This window comes from Diceros bicornis, unplaced genomic scaffold (genome assembly GCF_020826845.1).
Source record: "Diceros bicornis minor isolate mBicDic1 unplaced genomic scaffold, mDicBic1.mat.cur scaffold_55_ctg1, whole genome shotgun sequence".
In the NCBI taxonomy this organism is placed as follows: domain Eukaryota; kingdom Metazoa; phylum Chordata; class Mammalia; order Perissodactyla; family Rhinocerotidae; genus Diceros; species Diceros bicornis.
This window is the reverse complement of record NW_026691429.1, coordinates 3,768,868-3,785,300: the sequence shown is the minus strand read 5'-3', so window position 1 is coordinate 3,785,300 and position 16,433 is coordinate 3,768,868.

Sequence of the window (16,433 nt, the reverse complement as noted above, 5' to 3'; positions counted from 1 at the left end):
CACGGTTGTCATAAAACCAAATAGAAACGTAATGTAATATGTCTTGATTTCCTTTTTTGTTCTCCCATACGTGAGCGCTCCCTTGGGAATATTCTGGATTGCCCCATTTTTCCTTCAGGCTGTTACATGTGGGACCAATGGCGGGTCAGGACTAGTTTGAACATGTGAGCCTTGCCAATTTGAGCTCACAGTACATGGTTTTGGAGGGTCCTGCACTGGGAGTTGGGAGAGCTGGGTTTTCATGCTGGCTCTGCTTGAGGAGAACATGGGAGATTCATTCACTGCTTCCAACATCAGCTTTCTCATCAAGAAGTTGAAGTATTTTAATCCCTCTGTTTCCTCTGAGCTCTGAAATACCAGGAATCACTCTCTTTTTTAGAGTCGGACAAAGAAAAGGAAGCTCTGTTCTATTAAGCACCTCTTCTTTCAGGCTCAGTGATGTGCTCTGTCCTGACATTCTCTGGTTTTTCCTCCACAGGGACCCTGGATCCAGCTGTCGTGGGGACACTTGATGAGGATGGCGAGGCTCATCCTGGTAAGACCAGGTCTGTATTATGAGAGGGCACCCGGCCTGGAACCGTGCATGAAGAGTATGCAGAGACCACGCACAAGACAGCATCCAGAGGCTTCTATATCACTAGAACACGATTCCCCAAAATGTTTCTTCCCCAAACTTAAGTTTTGCTAAAATTTTTCAAGGAAGTCATAGATTAAGAATGCCACCCCAATGATAAACAACATTCTGAATGAAAGTTTAATACAGTGTGACTTTTTGATCAACTTTATTAGCCATTGCTCTGTTAAATTAAATGCGAAACTCTCGCAATTTTGAGATGCATCTATAGTTTGAGCACAAGAAGACATTTAGACCTTCCTCTGTCGTCATGCTTTTGTTTTCCATATGACAAACTCATTTATGATCGATCACTCAGCATTCATCATTAGAACTGTGCTTCTTGGTTTTTATCTGTTAAAAGCATCTAATCACAGAAATCCCCCCCAAGGATTTTTGTGAAGGATAAATTAGCTGATGCTGCAAAGCTTTTAAAACAGCGTTTGGTACAGAGTAAGATTTTTATTTTTATTTTTAAATATTATTGATGTGACTACTCACATATTTGTGAATTCCTCTTCCAACTGAGGAAGGTGCCTCTGAATCATTCTGTATATTCCATGGCTTTCTTTGCAAAGCAACGAAAAAGCATCCGGGAGAAACCAGGCTATCACTGCTTCTGGGCTGTTACACACAAAGGTTCTTCCCACCAGTTGGGAGAGGGGGACAAAGATGCATCAAGCAGCTTCATAGACTCTCCTTGGCGATTGGCTTGTACAGCAAATGTGGAGAACACCCCCCTGTTTCTGATATTGAGTGCCACCTATCCCTAAGCTCATGATAATAATAAAAATAAAGAAATAATGTTATAGAGATGCTGTATTGGAAAAAAAAAGATTTCCAAAATCTTCATACCTGTTGTGTCCAAAGCTAAATACTACAAACCTACTTCTTTGTCTATCTGTCCACCCACCCTGCAACCTACAGCAGTGGCTTAGTGCACTGGGGGCCCGAAAGGCTAGGCTTGCGCAGTTAGCAAAGTGGATCACAGAGCTTTCTGCAAACATTTTTGTCAAAGTGAGATAGAAAATGCCAAGGTTTCTAACTCAAGAATGCTGCTAAGATTTCAGGAGCTTCCTTCCTTTCACAAGAGATGGTTCAGGGAATTTCCCACGAAGAGAGAAATAGAAGACTGAAAAGTAAATAGTCAAGAAGCTCCAATTCGGAGAGGGACAGGTGGGAAATGGGCCTCCACGGTGTCTATGCCACATCCAGTCTAAGCTGACGGGGGGCTTCACAGGACACTGGGCACCCAGCCCCCAGGCCTGGGTCGTCAGCTCATCGCGCTGCACTGGGCAAAGCTCCGACTTCTCTTTTTCTTGCGTCAGCCTCTTATTTAGGGTGAAGGGAAAAGCCACGTGGCTTCTGACAGCTCCACATGAAACTATCTGAGCGACACTTGAAAGGATCTTTGCTCACTTTGGTCAAACACTGGACCTAACTCTCAACAGTGGCCCCTCATTTTCACTCATCAAACTTGTTGCAGCCAGGACGTTAGTGCATGAACCCCAGGGGCCAGCTGGACAACTGGGAATGAAGCTTCTCATACAGGATGCCCACAGGCGTTCTTTGCAAAGAGGAATGGGGAATGACATCCGTGTATCACATCCTGTGTGGCTGGCTGTCTGTAATTTTTGGTCCCTTGTCCCAGATGAGGGCCACCATGAGGAGACACAGCAGAGAGACACTCAGCCCCACATAGGTGATCACAGTCAGCACAGGGGCCTCCTGGATCCAGCAAAAGAAAAGAGATATCAACTCATTTTGGACCTTCGTATTCTTTAATAAATTTACAATTATTGTAAATAGGATAAAATTGTTTAATTATTATATATTCTTGATCTGGACTACCATTCAGTCCTTAAAAAATTATGTTTTCAGACCACTTATGGATGTTAGAAAGTGTCCATGACAATGTTAAATTTACAAAGCAGTATATATACTACATGGATCAGGGTCTGTCAATCTCAGCACTATTGATGTTCTGGGCTGGATAATTCTCTGTCGTGGAGGGCTCTCCTCTGCATTGTAGGATATTTCGCAACACCCTTGGTCCCACTAGATGCCAGCAGCACTCTCCCCACCAAGTGGTGACAACAAAAAATGTTTCCTGCAATTGCCAAATGTCCTGGAGATGGTGAAGTTGTCCCCAGTTGAGAACCACTGATATGGAGTATGGTCACACAGTTGAAAAAGAATACACGCATAAAACAACACGATTTATTTTTTAAGTTAATTTCCATTATCTCTGGATGGTAGAGATATTTCTTGTTCTTTGTAATTTTCTATATTTCCCATTTTAAAACCAGGAAGCATACATTTTCTTAATTAAATAAAATCAGTATATATTTAAATCCTCCACTGAATATAAGTTTGGAATAAGATTCATTTTATAAAAAAATTAATTATCAGACTCTAATTGCTTAGTAATACACTTAAGACCTTACCTTCATCACACTGGATGCCATAAGCACTGCAAAACTCGAGAGGCGACTGCAGGAACATACCGTTTGCATCACAGTATATAAGATGACATGACAGCCTTCATTGAACCAAACCATTTTGTGCCAATAGATACATAGAGGCCTTTCAATTTCATTTTTCCCCTGAAAAGAGAATAATAGCCTTGTTATATTGTATTTTACAATCACTTCAGTCAGTATATGTAATATATGTATCACTATATGTAAATCTATCAGAGTTAACAATTTATGTATATTTGAGGGTAAAACACAGCTATAATTGCTGCTCCCTATTGTTGATTGAATAATCCCTCCCACATTTGCTCCCTCCCTCACGTATCTAATTACTCCTTGACTATAACTGTGTCCTATGAATCCCAATCTTATCTTTTTATGAATAACTTCAACAGAACTTCTAGCCCAAGAGATGGAAAACTATGACCCTTGGCAGATGTGACCCACTGCCTGTTTTTATATGCCTGTGAGCTAAGAATTGTTTTTACTGTTTCAAATAGTTGAAAAAAATAAAAGAACAATATTTCATGACACTTGAAAATTGAACAAAATTCAAATTTCAGTGTCCATAAACAAAGTCTTGTTGGAACACGCCTATTAGTTATGTAGCTGATGTTGCACTACAGTGGCAGCATTGAGTCATTTTGACAGAGACCATATGGTTAGCAAAGCTGAAAGTAATTACTGTCTAGTCTTTTACTAAAAAAAATTAGCTGATCTTTGTTTGAGCCCACCAGCTATGAGTGATCAGCTTTAGACCAACTGGAGAACTTTGCATCCAAAGTGGGGAAAAGAATTATTGTTTGTTGAAAACCTGCCAAACGCATCAACTATGTTATATCATTAAGTTGCCACAACAGCCCTGACGAGAAAACTAAATCTCACAGAGCATCAAAAACTTGCCTGGGTGCCAGCCCTGTGGTGTAATGAGGAAGTAGGGTGGGCTCCGCTTTGGCTTCCTGGGTTTGCAGGTTCAGATGCCTCAGTTTTCTGTTACCTCCAGTGTCTTCTCCAGCAGTGGTTGTGCAGTGAATGCTCACCACTTCCATTCCAGCACTCAGGGTGAACGTCTTTTTGGACCCTTTACAGCCTCCTTTAATGGACAGGGTTTCAGTAGCTGAAAGCCAGACATTTTGTTATGAAGATTGATATCTACTTATATTAAAAATTCACAGCACTTTACACATTACACAGAGTGAGTTTCATTGTATGTGACACCACCACCACCAACAGAGCAGAATCACTAGGTAAAGTGAAAAAATTACAAAGGAGCTTCAAACAGTTATCTTTGTAAGTGAGTTTGTTGGTCTCATGTGGGGAAACAATACACTTGAGGGAACAAAGTAGATGAAATGAGGAATGTGTGTGGGGGAGATAAGAAACAGGAAGTAGAATTCAAGTTTGAGCTGGATGCTCTGTCATTTTCACTATAATCATTTCAAGAGAAGGAATTGGAAGAGGCTCTGCTATACCCCACCACTCTATAATCAATGTGCAGATGGAAAATATAGGCCCTTGTCTTGCCATTTTACCTATTTTGGTGAAAGATAAAGACATTTTAAGCAACTTTACATGGAGATGCTGGTAATAACACACAGTGAGTTTAGGTCATTTTGGTCTTCATCACAGTGTTGAATCCCTTCCTTCTGTATCTCTGAGACTAAGGACACTACATTCAGCTTCATTTGCAAGTTTCTCATATGTTCTGCACATTCCATTACCATTTGGTCATGCCTTTATTTCACCATTTAACCACAGTGTCCACCTACTGCTAGGCACAGGGAAATAAAGGAAACAGGACTTGAAGTGGAGCCCTACCCGTCTCAGCTTTGTCTGTGGCCTCAAAGGCCCAGAAGAACACAGTGGGACACGTGTGTCTCCCACATCCAGAAATGAGGGGCCGAGCACCTGTTCTGGACATGGCTCTTGATACCCAACAGGAGGTTTCCCAGCATTGGCGATGGCTGCCTGCAATCCCCCTCTCTATTAGAGCTTGAGATTGGAGAAACCAGATAGGATTCTAGGGGGAAAAGTTGAAGGTGTAAATGAATGTACTTTCCCCTCCTGTCACATCAACTGAGCAATGTTTCATGGGGACTATGCAGAGAGCATCCATCTGTTACCTGGAGATTGGAGAATGTAGAGATTGGAGTCTGACTCTCACCAAGGGAAGCCTGAAGTGTTTCCTGGATGAGATCGAAGATGCCCTTGCCTAATAGCAGAATAATGAGTATTGCAGTGGAATCGGGATGCAAAGGTGCAGAGTCCTGGGGAAGGAGATTCAGATCTGCAAATAGGAGCTAGACTGGAGCCCATGTTAGAAGGAATCCTACTAAGGGAGCTCCCCGCAGGATGAGAGGATCCTGCTTGAGTAGCTCAGAGGCTGAGGGGAGGGGTCTAAGATGCCGGCTGGGGGAGTGGCCTTGGGACATCTTGGGATGCCTGCAGGTCTCTTGCAAGAGGAGTGCCAAAGACGCCCCATGAGAGAAGCAGCCTTGTACAGTTTAAAAATTGAAAATGTGATTACCAAAACTGACTCAAATATAAAATAAAGAGAGAATATTATACAAATGTTGCCATGTGGTTTCAAGAGAACATCTGAGAAAAAAAATTCCAAATATCCACCAGGCCTGGAAGAATTTACATGGGGCATTGCCTGCACGCCAACTTGCCCAAGAACAAGGTCTCCTGAGCTGGTGTGAATGGAGAGCAGAGGGCGAAAAGAAAAGCATTTAGCCTCTCGTCCTGCAATGAGGAACAGGCTATCCCTACAGCATCCAGGTGCCTGAAGCTGCGGGAACACATGAGCTGAGCTTGACTTCCGCCCCCAGGATATTCACCCCAGACCTTCCCTGACAACACACGTGTTATTATAAATAACATGTCAATACATTTGAAAATTAGATGAAATTCACAAATTGCCAGGAAATGAAAGTTACCAAAACTGTCTCAAGAAGAAATGAGAAATCTGAATAGTCCCATATCTAAAGAAGAAACTGAATCCACAGTTTAAAACATTCCCACATTTCATCGTGGCTAACACCTCTGCTGGCAAATTCCACCAAACATTCAGGAGAGAAATAATACACATTGACTCTAGCTCTTCCACAGAACAGGAAAAATGGGAAAAACTTTTTGATTCATTTTGTGAGAATAGCTTAACTTTGCTACAAAAATCTTACAAGGTCATTACAGGAAAGGAAATTTACAAGCCACTTTTTTTCTGGAACTAAACTCATGTATTCCTAAAAAAAATTAACCTTCCAAATCCAGCTATATTTTTGAAGGAGGCCACATCATGACCAAATTTGCTTTATGCATTGCCATTCAGTGTGCTACTTCCTGAAAAAGGAGAAATCATAATCTGGGTAACTGCGGTTATTATCTATTATATATATCATGTATAATCTACTAAAATAGAGCTGGTCATGTTCTGTTTGTTGGCCTGGGTGTTGTTAATACATATGTACACTTTTTGATAACTTATCAATCTTTACACTTGGATGTGTGCTCTATTCTGATTGTATGTCATATTTCAACAAATATGTTTATTAAAAAGAGAAAACGAAAGCACAACAACGAATGAAAACCATAACAGTTATTCAATTGAGAAGTGCCCAGAGGACTAACCAGAAAGTTTGGGGAAAACAACCCAAAACAGACCTAACAAGTTAAAATGCAGAGTTATTTAGAGTCAATACAAACCGGAAATTTACCTTATTGAAGGTGAAATTGCAGAGATACACACGTGTGCATGTGAGTATTCTATCATGTATACATACATGTATATGATATACATAGGTACATGCATTATATATATGTATGAGTGTTTGTGGACACACATGCACATATGCGTCTCTCTATATATATAACTTATAGGGGGTATATATATGTGTGTGTGTGTGTATTTATATATATACATATGGCTGCTCTGGAGAGGGAGGGAGGGACAGATGTTTACTGACCACCTACAAGGTTTCTCAAACTTAATTTTTCCAACATTTGAAATGTCATTTTTTTAAACTTCACATATGTTTCAATAATACATTTGTATTTTAATGTGTTATACCAGTATAATCTCAGCATTTTTAATTTGTTCATTAATGACAGAATTCTCCAGCCCGTATGCATTCTCTTGATGCTGTGATGTAATAGGCTGGGCGCTGACAGCCTCCCTTTTGTATTCCAGAGGTTGTGTGAAACCTCGAGTTTGTGGTCTCTCTCTGGCCTGCGGATTTGGACCAAGTTTCGGCACGTGCTCACTAGCTGTCCTCCAAAATTCACTCTAACCACCACTGTTGGGAGCATACACAGGGAAGAAGCCCTAGGGTGGAGGTGTGTGTATGTGAGGCACGCAGAGCACTGGGGGTGCCTAAGGGCCAGCTGGGGAGATGCATGGGTGAGGCATAGCCCACAAGTCGTGGGAGACTTCTTGATGGAGTGCTCAGTGCAGTTACAGGATCCACATCCTTTAAAGCCCTCTAAGGGTACCTATCTGCCAATGCCTCCAAACTCTTCAACCCATCCAGACTCATATTTTTGTGCTCCAACAGAGGGCTGGAACTTCTCTTCTTGAAACCTGGACTTCCACAAAGGCCCTCTCCTCTGTGTGTCATGATCTAAGACAGTGTTTTCAGGGGTTTCCATGCAGCAGCTGAAAGGAGCTTGAGCTGGTTCACGGGCCACTGCAGGGTCCAGAGCTGGGACCGAGGTCTGTCTGCCTATTACCAGATGCATGGGTGGGTGAGACTCCCTCTGGGTCCCTTGGCATATGGTGCGGGATCCCACTTCTCCCACAAAGGCACTTTTGTCTATGGATGGATGCCAAAGCATTGTAAGTGCAGGAGTAGAAAAACAGGAGGTGTCTTATTCCACCATGATGCTGATGTCACTCTCCTTTGAATTACAGAGATTCCAATTTGACTCAGTTTTTCAGGAGCCTGTTATTTGCCTACAATTCTCTACAACCTCAGACCCTCCCAGACCCACTCTATGAAGGACATAGAAAGAATGTTCTCAGATCTACTTACAAGGTCCAGGCAAATAAAAGCCAACAAATTGGTTCTGGTCATTCTGCTGGGAACAGAGGGCAGTGGACGTCTCATACATTCTGGTTTGGAAGCAAGACTTCTTGTTCTCTGTGGATGAAGAAACAACAAGAAAAGAGAGCCTGTGGTAGGTAAATACATGCTTGATTCATCTGAAAAGCTCATCTCCTCCCCTTCAACTTGAAGGTTAGTGTAGGGCGAGAGCACGGGTAGTTTCCACTGTTCACCTTCTCCCTTAATATTCAGAACAGAGAATCAGTTTTATTTTGGGTGGCAATTCAACAAACTAAAAGATAAAATTCCTAACCCCTCTTGCAGATAAGAGTGACCAGACTAAATTCAGGCCAATGATGTGTGACAAGAAGTATGGAGTGGGGGTTTGTGGAGGCTGCACAGATGGAACTGACATAGATGGGAGGTTCAGCATTAGACACATGTGACATCAATCCACAGGTGTTGTAGGTATTATCTCATATACACCTGACGATGTTCCCAGAAAGCTGTTTTTAGCACCATCCCCATTGTGCAGGTGGGGAGACTGGGGAGATCTTGAGAGGCACAGTGGCTTTTCCAGGACACAGAACTGGTAGGATAAAAGAGGTGTGACTTCAGCTCTGTCTCCTCAAAGCTGGCCACTGGTTCCACTCCCAAGGAGCTGTGGGGAGGGTGGTGATGGATATTTGTGTACAGTGATGGAGATGACATGGGCAAGGAGGGAGAGCAGCCAACAGCCTAGCAGGGGCTTTGTGTGGGTCTGATTGAAGGAAGGGGCCAAGTAACAGAACCTTGAAGAAGTGACCTCACTTCCTTGGTGACAGCCCCCAACAGAACTTAGAACTCTGGTTACCAGGCACCCACATTGTAATCACAGCCTCCTGTCCAGTTCATTTGAGTGGAGACACTCGACACAGCAGGATGTTCTCGTGTTGTCCCGTGACTTTAGGAGGCTCTGGCCCCCGGAAAGCCAAGAATGAGAGCATGTTAAGTCGCTTTAGACATTGGCTCAGCCCTCACCTCGAATGTCTGTGGCCTTTTGGCAGGAGGAACCATCAGGTAACAGCGTAGCCCAGGGCAGGCCACTCTAGATCAGGCCACAACTGTGATCCCAAATGGACAGCCCCACACCCCTTGACCCTCTTTGTGTGTGTGTGTGTGTGTATGTGGGAGGTGGAGTTAGAGAAGGTAGTATGAGGAGGAACCACCCTGAGCAGGAGCAGGTAGCTAAATGGTGGAGATCTGGTGGTGTGTCATGTTCATACTGAAGATCTTGGCTGCAGGAGAGGAAGATGAGTGCTGGGGACCAAGCTCTTCTACCCACATGTGAATCCCAGGCCGTCGAGGTGTCATCACATTCCTTCCCTGATGGAGACTATGCAGATGCCCCTCTGTGCCTGAACTGTGGTGGGGTTTCCCTCTGTGGTAAAGTCCAGGCAGGCCCCTGATGCCTCCTGGCCTGACTTCTGGGCACTGTCACTGCAGAGCTGCACCCAAGTGATGGTTGAGGAGCTGGTAGATGGTTTCCAGTTCACCATCTCCCCGGAGAGGACACAGGTGCACCAGTCCATCAATGAAGAGGGCTGGTCTGAGGTGAGTGTGGGTGCAGAGGGGTCTTCATACCCAGGACTCTGAGATGACCAAGGCACTACTAGAATGCAGACTCAAATCTGAGTCTCCCCTGGAACCCCCCAGGGTTTTTTCATTAGAGTGCTCCACAGTCCCACTCCCAAAGGAATCTGGACCTCCACTCCTTCCCACCAGCTACACAGGAGTGTAGAAAGTCACTTCATGCTCCCGCTGGTTCACCACGATGTCATTGAGTGTATGTACCTCCTCCTCTCCCTCAGTGTGAGGATGAGTCCACCGTGAATTTAAATGAGGCCTGCAGGATGCGGGCCCTCCAGACAGGCGTGATGGAGAAGATGACAGAGTCCATCGCACCAGCTTTCCTGAGGAGGAACATCTCTAGCTTCACCACCTTCATGGTCAACTACTCGGCCTTAGACACAACCCACCAGGTCCTGGACCAGCTGTTTACTAGGTGAGTGGCCACTCCCTCCTCAGCACAGTGGTGACTCTACCCCCTGCCAGCTGTGTGTCCTCGGAGTGTCACCAAATCTGAGCCTCAGCTTGCTCCTCTGAAAAGTACGGTGGGAGAGGATAAATTTCATGGGGATCTTGTAGGAACTAATGGGATCAGCAATGGCGGGTGCTTACTTGGTGCCTGGCTCTGCAGAGAGGGCTGTGGACGTGCTGTGGTTGTTCATGGTGTTTATTTCTCTCTTCCCCGTGAAAAGTAGTCTGCCTCACCCATCTCTGAGATGCGGCCTTTCTGAGTTTGGAAAAGCACATGGAAACCACCCTGTCAAGGAGTTGGAGATTCCATCCAGCTGGTCCTGGTCCTTTTCCTTGGGGTAGCCAGTCAAGGATCTCTGGGGCAGCAGAGAGGCCCTAGGCCCACTCAGGTGTCTGGGATGGCACTGGGTGGACTACATTCATTCAACCATGTAGATTAAGCACCTACTGCATGCAGGACATTTGGAGACAGTAAACCCAGTGAATGAAGGAGACACAATGCGTGGCCTCAATTTCCGTCTGAGAGTGAGACATTGACATTCGACATCATTCGCAGGTCTTGTCATCCACCGTCCATCCCAAGGGATGCCCTCATAGCCTCCTTGACATCTGGAGGCATCTCCCCTTATTCCAGCCAGGAGGGCAGAGCGCAGGACCACCTAAAAAAGTGAGTGGTCTTTGGGTCCAGAAGGACGGCCTCCTGTCTCTAAAGAACAAGCTGTGGGGGGAGAGATGGAGGCTGTGGCTGAGGGGAGCCTGTCAGAAGCCGCATCTCACGCATCTTTTGATTCCCATGGGAAGGCAGAGGCCCGGTGGCTTCCACTCCAGGAGGACAGGAGTCAAAGAGCTATGGATGGGTGCCAGGACCCCTGGGAACCAGAGGGGTGGCTGGGCTGAGTTCTCCCCTAGAAACCCATTCCCACCACAGACCCATTTTAATCTGCCTCCCCTTCTCCACATCTACCTCTTCTGACCACCGCCTCCAGGCCCAGAACAGGAGGTGTGTGAGCAACCTGCTCACACATCTGTCTCAGTGCTCAATCCAGTTGCACAAGTGCATGGAGGGCCGGGGTGGGCTGTGTCCCAGACCTTCAGGAGAAGAGTGTCAGTGGGAAGAGAGTCACAACAGACTCTGTGTCAACTTGCTAGATAAGCAGGCCTGCCCCTGCCAGGACAGCCTCACAGGGGTCAGGACTGCCATGTGGCTCTCACCTGGATGGAGAGGTGCGGGCATAGGGCCCAGACCCAAGCCAGGGTGCCTTGGGTGAGAAGTGTGGAGGGAAAGGCCAGGCCTCTGACTCTGTTGCCCAATTGCCTCCCCCAGTGCCATCTCTTCTCTGGTGGGAACCTGCCTGGACCCAGGGCAGGATTTCTGGGAGCTCCTGCACTATCCCTGCTTCAGCATGAAGCTGGCCTCTCTGCATCTCAGCTTGCCTGGCTAGGGGCTGCAGGGCCATGCCTACCTTCTCCAGGTCCAGCTGGAGCATCCACGGCCCATTGAGGCAGATCTGGAAGGTGAGGGGACTGCAGTCTGGGAAGATGATTTGAAGGGTCTTCACAGGCTAGGTTCCCTTAAAGGCAGTGGGGTCTTTCCTGGCTTTGACAGGCACAGGGGAAGTCAGCTATTTGAGTGACGCTGTTTCTTTCTCCTGCTGCAGTACCATCTCCAGAGCTCCCTCCAGCTCCAGAGCCAGAGCAAGGGCCAGCTCCACGGCTAGATCCAGCTCCAGCGCTAGTTCCACCACCTGTGCTAGAGCTGGAGCCAGTGTCACCTCCATCAGTCCCTCCAGGGCCAGAGTCACCACCAACTTCAGCTCCAGCCCCAGTGCCAGCTCCTGAGCTGGAGCCAGCTGGACCATTGGCTCCAGGGAGAATCCTCCCTCCACCTGGAGAGATAACAGCAGAGCCAGATCCAGCCCCAGAGCCCGCCTGCCCCTGGGACGTGACCACCAAGAACCTGCTGAGGGAGAAGAAGCCTGACTTCTTGGAGTTCCCTCCCCGGCTGGTGGCAGAGCAGTTGACACTGATGGATGTGGTGAGCAGCGGGGCTCTCAGGGCAGGTGGGGCCGGCCTTCCCTGTGCCATCAGCTGCCCCAGACCTGCCATTTCCTGATCCAGAATCCCATGATCTCGGTCCAACCTCTTGCTTCCCCACTTACCCTCATGTGACCTGAGCAGCCTTCTTCACTCCCAAGCCTTTGCTGTCCTCATGTGGACAGTAGGGATGGACTTTGAGAGCAGCTGCCATGCAGAGTGGCTGTGCAGGTGGATGAGGTGGAGCAGAGAGGAAGTTGGGCAGAGTCTGCGATTTGGTTGGGGAGGGGAGCACACTAAATTGTTGTCTCGTCCTTGGGTAGTTCACTCATTTGCCCAGGAGGCCTCAACGGCCTCAGCACTAATTAGGCACTTCATGTGTACATGACTACAAGGCAGACAAACAAAGCCCGTGGTTGTTGCTGCCTTGGGGGAATGTGCATGTGAAAGAGGAGTCAGACCCCAGGATTGTCAGAATGGGTGGAAGATGCCCCTAGAGATGGTCAAGCAGGAGCCGAGTTCTGGTGCTTGGAGGAAGTGAGACTGGGCGGCGAGCAAATGCTACTTCCTTGCGCCACAGTATTGGGTCCTGGGCCATCCTGTGCTGGGTGCCCTCAGGGGACACAGGCAACATCCAGGGATTACCACAAGTCTCAGGCCACATTCTCAGCTTCCTGAGCTCCAGCTCTCACCACTGACCCGGCCTGGGACTGGGGGCTGCAGATGCTGAGCTGGGCTGTGGCAGGGCTGGGTGACACTCCCTGTCCTCCCCAGGAGCTGTTCAAGACAGCGATGCCCCACGAATTCCTGGACTCCATCTGGTCCCAGTGTGACAGGGGCAATAAGCACCTGGAATCCACCATCGATGTCACCACGACCCACTTTAACAGAGTGGTCGAATGTATCATAAGCACCTGCATTGGGGACCCGAGCATGACTGCCCAGGACAGGGTCAGGGTGGTGGAGCTCTGGATCCAGGTGGCCAAGGTAAGATGTGGGAGGCCCTGGGAGCCCCTCTCTGGTGTCGGGGGAACTGCCCCTTCTCCTTTCTCAGCTCTCATATTTGAAGTCCGTGGTCTGAGCCTCTGCACAATCCTTAGGCCCCTCCTGCTAGGCCTCGATGACCTGACTCCTGGTCCCAGTGGTGGGAAGCTCACCCCTTCCTGGGCTCCTTTCTTGGCTTGAGCTAAAATCCTCCTCCCTGGAAGTATTCCTCATCAGGTTCCACCTGTGCCCTTCCTGGGTTCCCTGAGCTGCTGTCTCATCCAGGACAGGAGACGTCAATGAGGCGACAGAAGCTAGAGGAAGCAGGGCTCCAGCTCCCCCTCACAGGTCATTCTCTTCCCTTCCCCAGGAATGCCACGGCCTGAGGAACCTTTCCTCTCTCCACGCGATCTTCTGGGCTCTGCAGGGCCCCTCCATTCAATGTTTAAAGGAGACGTGGAGACAGGTGTCCAGGTGCGTAGGCCTCTCTCCATGCGAGCACCACCTGGGTGGACCAGACACCCCCCACAGGGCTGGCATTGCCCTTCAGTCAGTTGGGACCTCCTGGGAGACAGCAAACACTGGGGATAGGGTCTGACCTGGTTGGCAGGCTTGAAGTCGTTCTGAAAACTTAGGCCAGTCGTTCTGCTTCAGGAATCAGTTTCCCTAAGTGACAGATCATGGCTTGAACCAAATTGAAGATTTTCAAGTGTTTGCAGCAACAGAACTCTCTGTCCACGTGAAATTAAGACTGCTTAAAACACATCTGCTGAGAAAATAAGAGAATAAGAGAATGGAGGCCCCAGGTGACAATAGGAGAGCCCCCTCCCCAGTCCCAGACACCTCAGGGCTCAGAGGACACAGTGAAAATGCTCATCCAGGCTGTCTGGATCTTCTGGGTTTTCAAACAAAAGGGATTTACCCTCAAACCACTCCACAGTGTTTCTTTCCTTTTTTCCCTCCTCAGGAAGAACTGTCAAATCCTTAAAAATATCTTCGAAACATGCCAGCGGGAGAGCAGGAAGCTGCTCAAGGAGGTGAGTGGAGGCTGGAGATCTGGAAGGACAGGAGGTGAGGTGGGGAGGGACCAGGCAGGATGTGCTTTGGTAAGTTTTTCACTTAAGGTTCCCCGAGAAATAACGGTCTGTCTTGTCCAGCTGGACAGGAAGCGGGGGGTGTGAGCTGCAGGGGCAGATGGGGACTGTTTGGGGCAGGAGGCCTTGGTCACGGGATACAGTGGTGTCGCCTGGACTGTTCCAAGAGGTGAGGAGCTGACAGAATGAGCAGGTGTCTGGCTTCCATGCGGACCCATCAGCTGGCCCTCATCATCCTCCAGGCTGGCGGGTGGATGGAGTGGGTGGGGGTTCCTTTCTTCCTAAAGCAGCCCAGTCTGTCCTCAGGAAGCCAGGCCCCTGCTTCTCCTTCTGTCTTCACTGCACCTCACAGGGGAGGGCATTCTGCCTGTCCCAGGGATGGGCACTGTGAGGTCACACAGGCCTTGTGGACACAGGGGCTGCACAGCCTTGGGCCAAATGGTGGATCTGGGACAGAACTGTGTGCTCCCTGGGACTGTGCAGTCTAGCCCGATAGTGGTCACTGCTGACAAACCAGTGAGTCACCCCCAGTGCCTTGTCGACAAGGATATGCCCCAGATGGCAATGAGAATTATCAGGGAACCTACAGATTCTTAATGGACCTTCCTGACAGATTCTTAATGGCCTCCATCGAGGCCCTGGCAGGAGGGGCCTAAGGATTGTGCAAAGGCTCAGACCACAGACTTCAAACATGAGAGCTGAGAAAGGAGAAGGAACATTAGAAGTTTCCAAGTGAAAAAGGATGCAAATGTCACCATTACACAGTGCCGTGGTCACCCCCTACACTGTCACTCAGATGTGGCACATGGGGGTCCCCTTCTTGAGTGAATAAAGGAGGAGTTCTGTGCAGGGACCATCCTGAGGGGATCCTAGGGAGCTCAGCACTTTGGCATGGCTTCAGGTCCAGCCTGGTGTCAGAGAATCCCAGGGGGCTGGAAAACACAGAAGCCACTTGCATGGGACCCAGAGACACCTTGTGCCTCTCCATCCATGGCTCAGGTTGACTGAGGGCCTCAACACACCCCGAGAGTCCAGAGGACAGGACATTGGTCAGAGGTGTGTCTGGAGGCGGAGTGAAGGCCAGGGGCCAGGGCTTCTGGCTGGGAGGGGGAGCGGTCTCCTCTGTGGGCCCCTGAGCAAGTCACTGCCCCTCTGTGGGCCTCGGTCTCCTCATCTGGGAAATGGAGGGAGATGATCTGTGGTGCAGGCCTCACAGGGGTGATGAGGTACAAGGAGGAGAGGAATGTACAGGAGCTTTGTGCTCCTCCTCCTCGAGGGGGGAGGGGACAGCACTGGTGACAGTCAGATGATACTGAGTCCTCAGGGGACCCTGGGAGGCATGGGGAGTCCTCCTCACACTTTCCTGATGAGGAGAGAGGCTTAGGGGCCTGTGTAGGCCTGAGGGCAAAGAGGAGGGAGTGTTGGAGCTGGGAGCGATCTAGAATCAGGGCACCCTGGAATGGGAGCAGCCATAGACACCAGATGTCCAGGGTCGAAGATCAGGGGCCTGGGAGACATGGCGAAGGGAACATGGCCTCCCTGAGCCTGTCCTTGACCCTGCAGGAGGTGATATCTGTGAGGGCCACCCTGCAGATGGACCCCCAGGGACCTCAGGAGAGGCAGCAGCAGCAGGTGAGGTGGCCTGAGGGGGAGGGTCCAGGTGTCAGAGTAGGGGTCACTCACCTCACGGCTGGAGGCCTCCCTAAGAGAGGGGTCCCTCCTCCTCCAGCCCAGCTCCAGGAGCCCAAGAGGATGAAAGGCCTGCCCTGGAAGTGACCAGGAGGAGGCTTGGAAGGGCTGGGCCCAGGATGGGTTAAGGTGGGGAGGGGCAGGGACCACATACCCTGGGATTTGCCAAAAGCCACCCCTGGGAGGTGACTGGGGAAGTTGGGTTGCCCTGGAGGGGGCAAATGGGGGGAGGCCGATGAGGGTCCTAGGCTGTTCTCTGTGGGAGTCTGTGGTGGGCAGGAGGCTGGGGTGAAGGGATTTGGGGGAGGGTCCATGGGGGCACCTGAGAGGTGGGACTCATCTCACCACTCCCACCCTGATTTCACAGGGTGTCGTCCCCTTCCTGGGCATGTTCCTCTATCACCTGAAGCTGCTGGACATT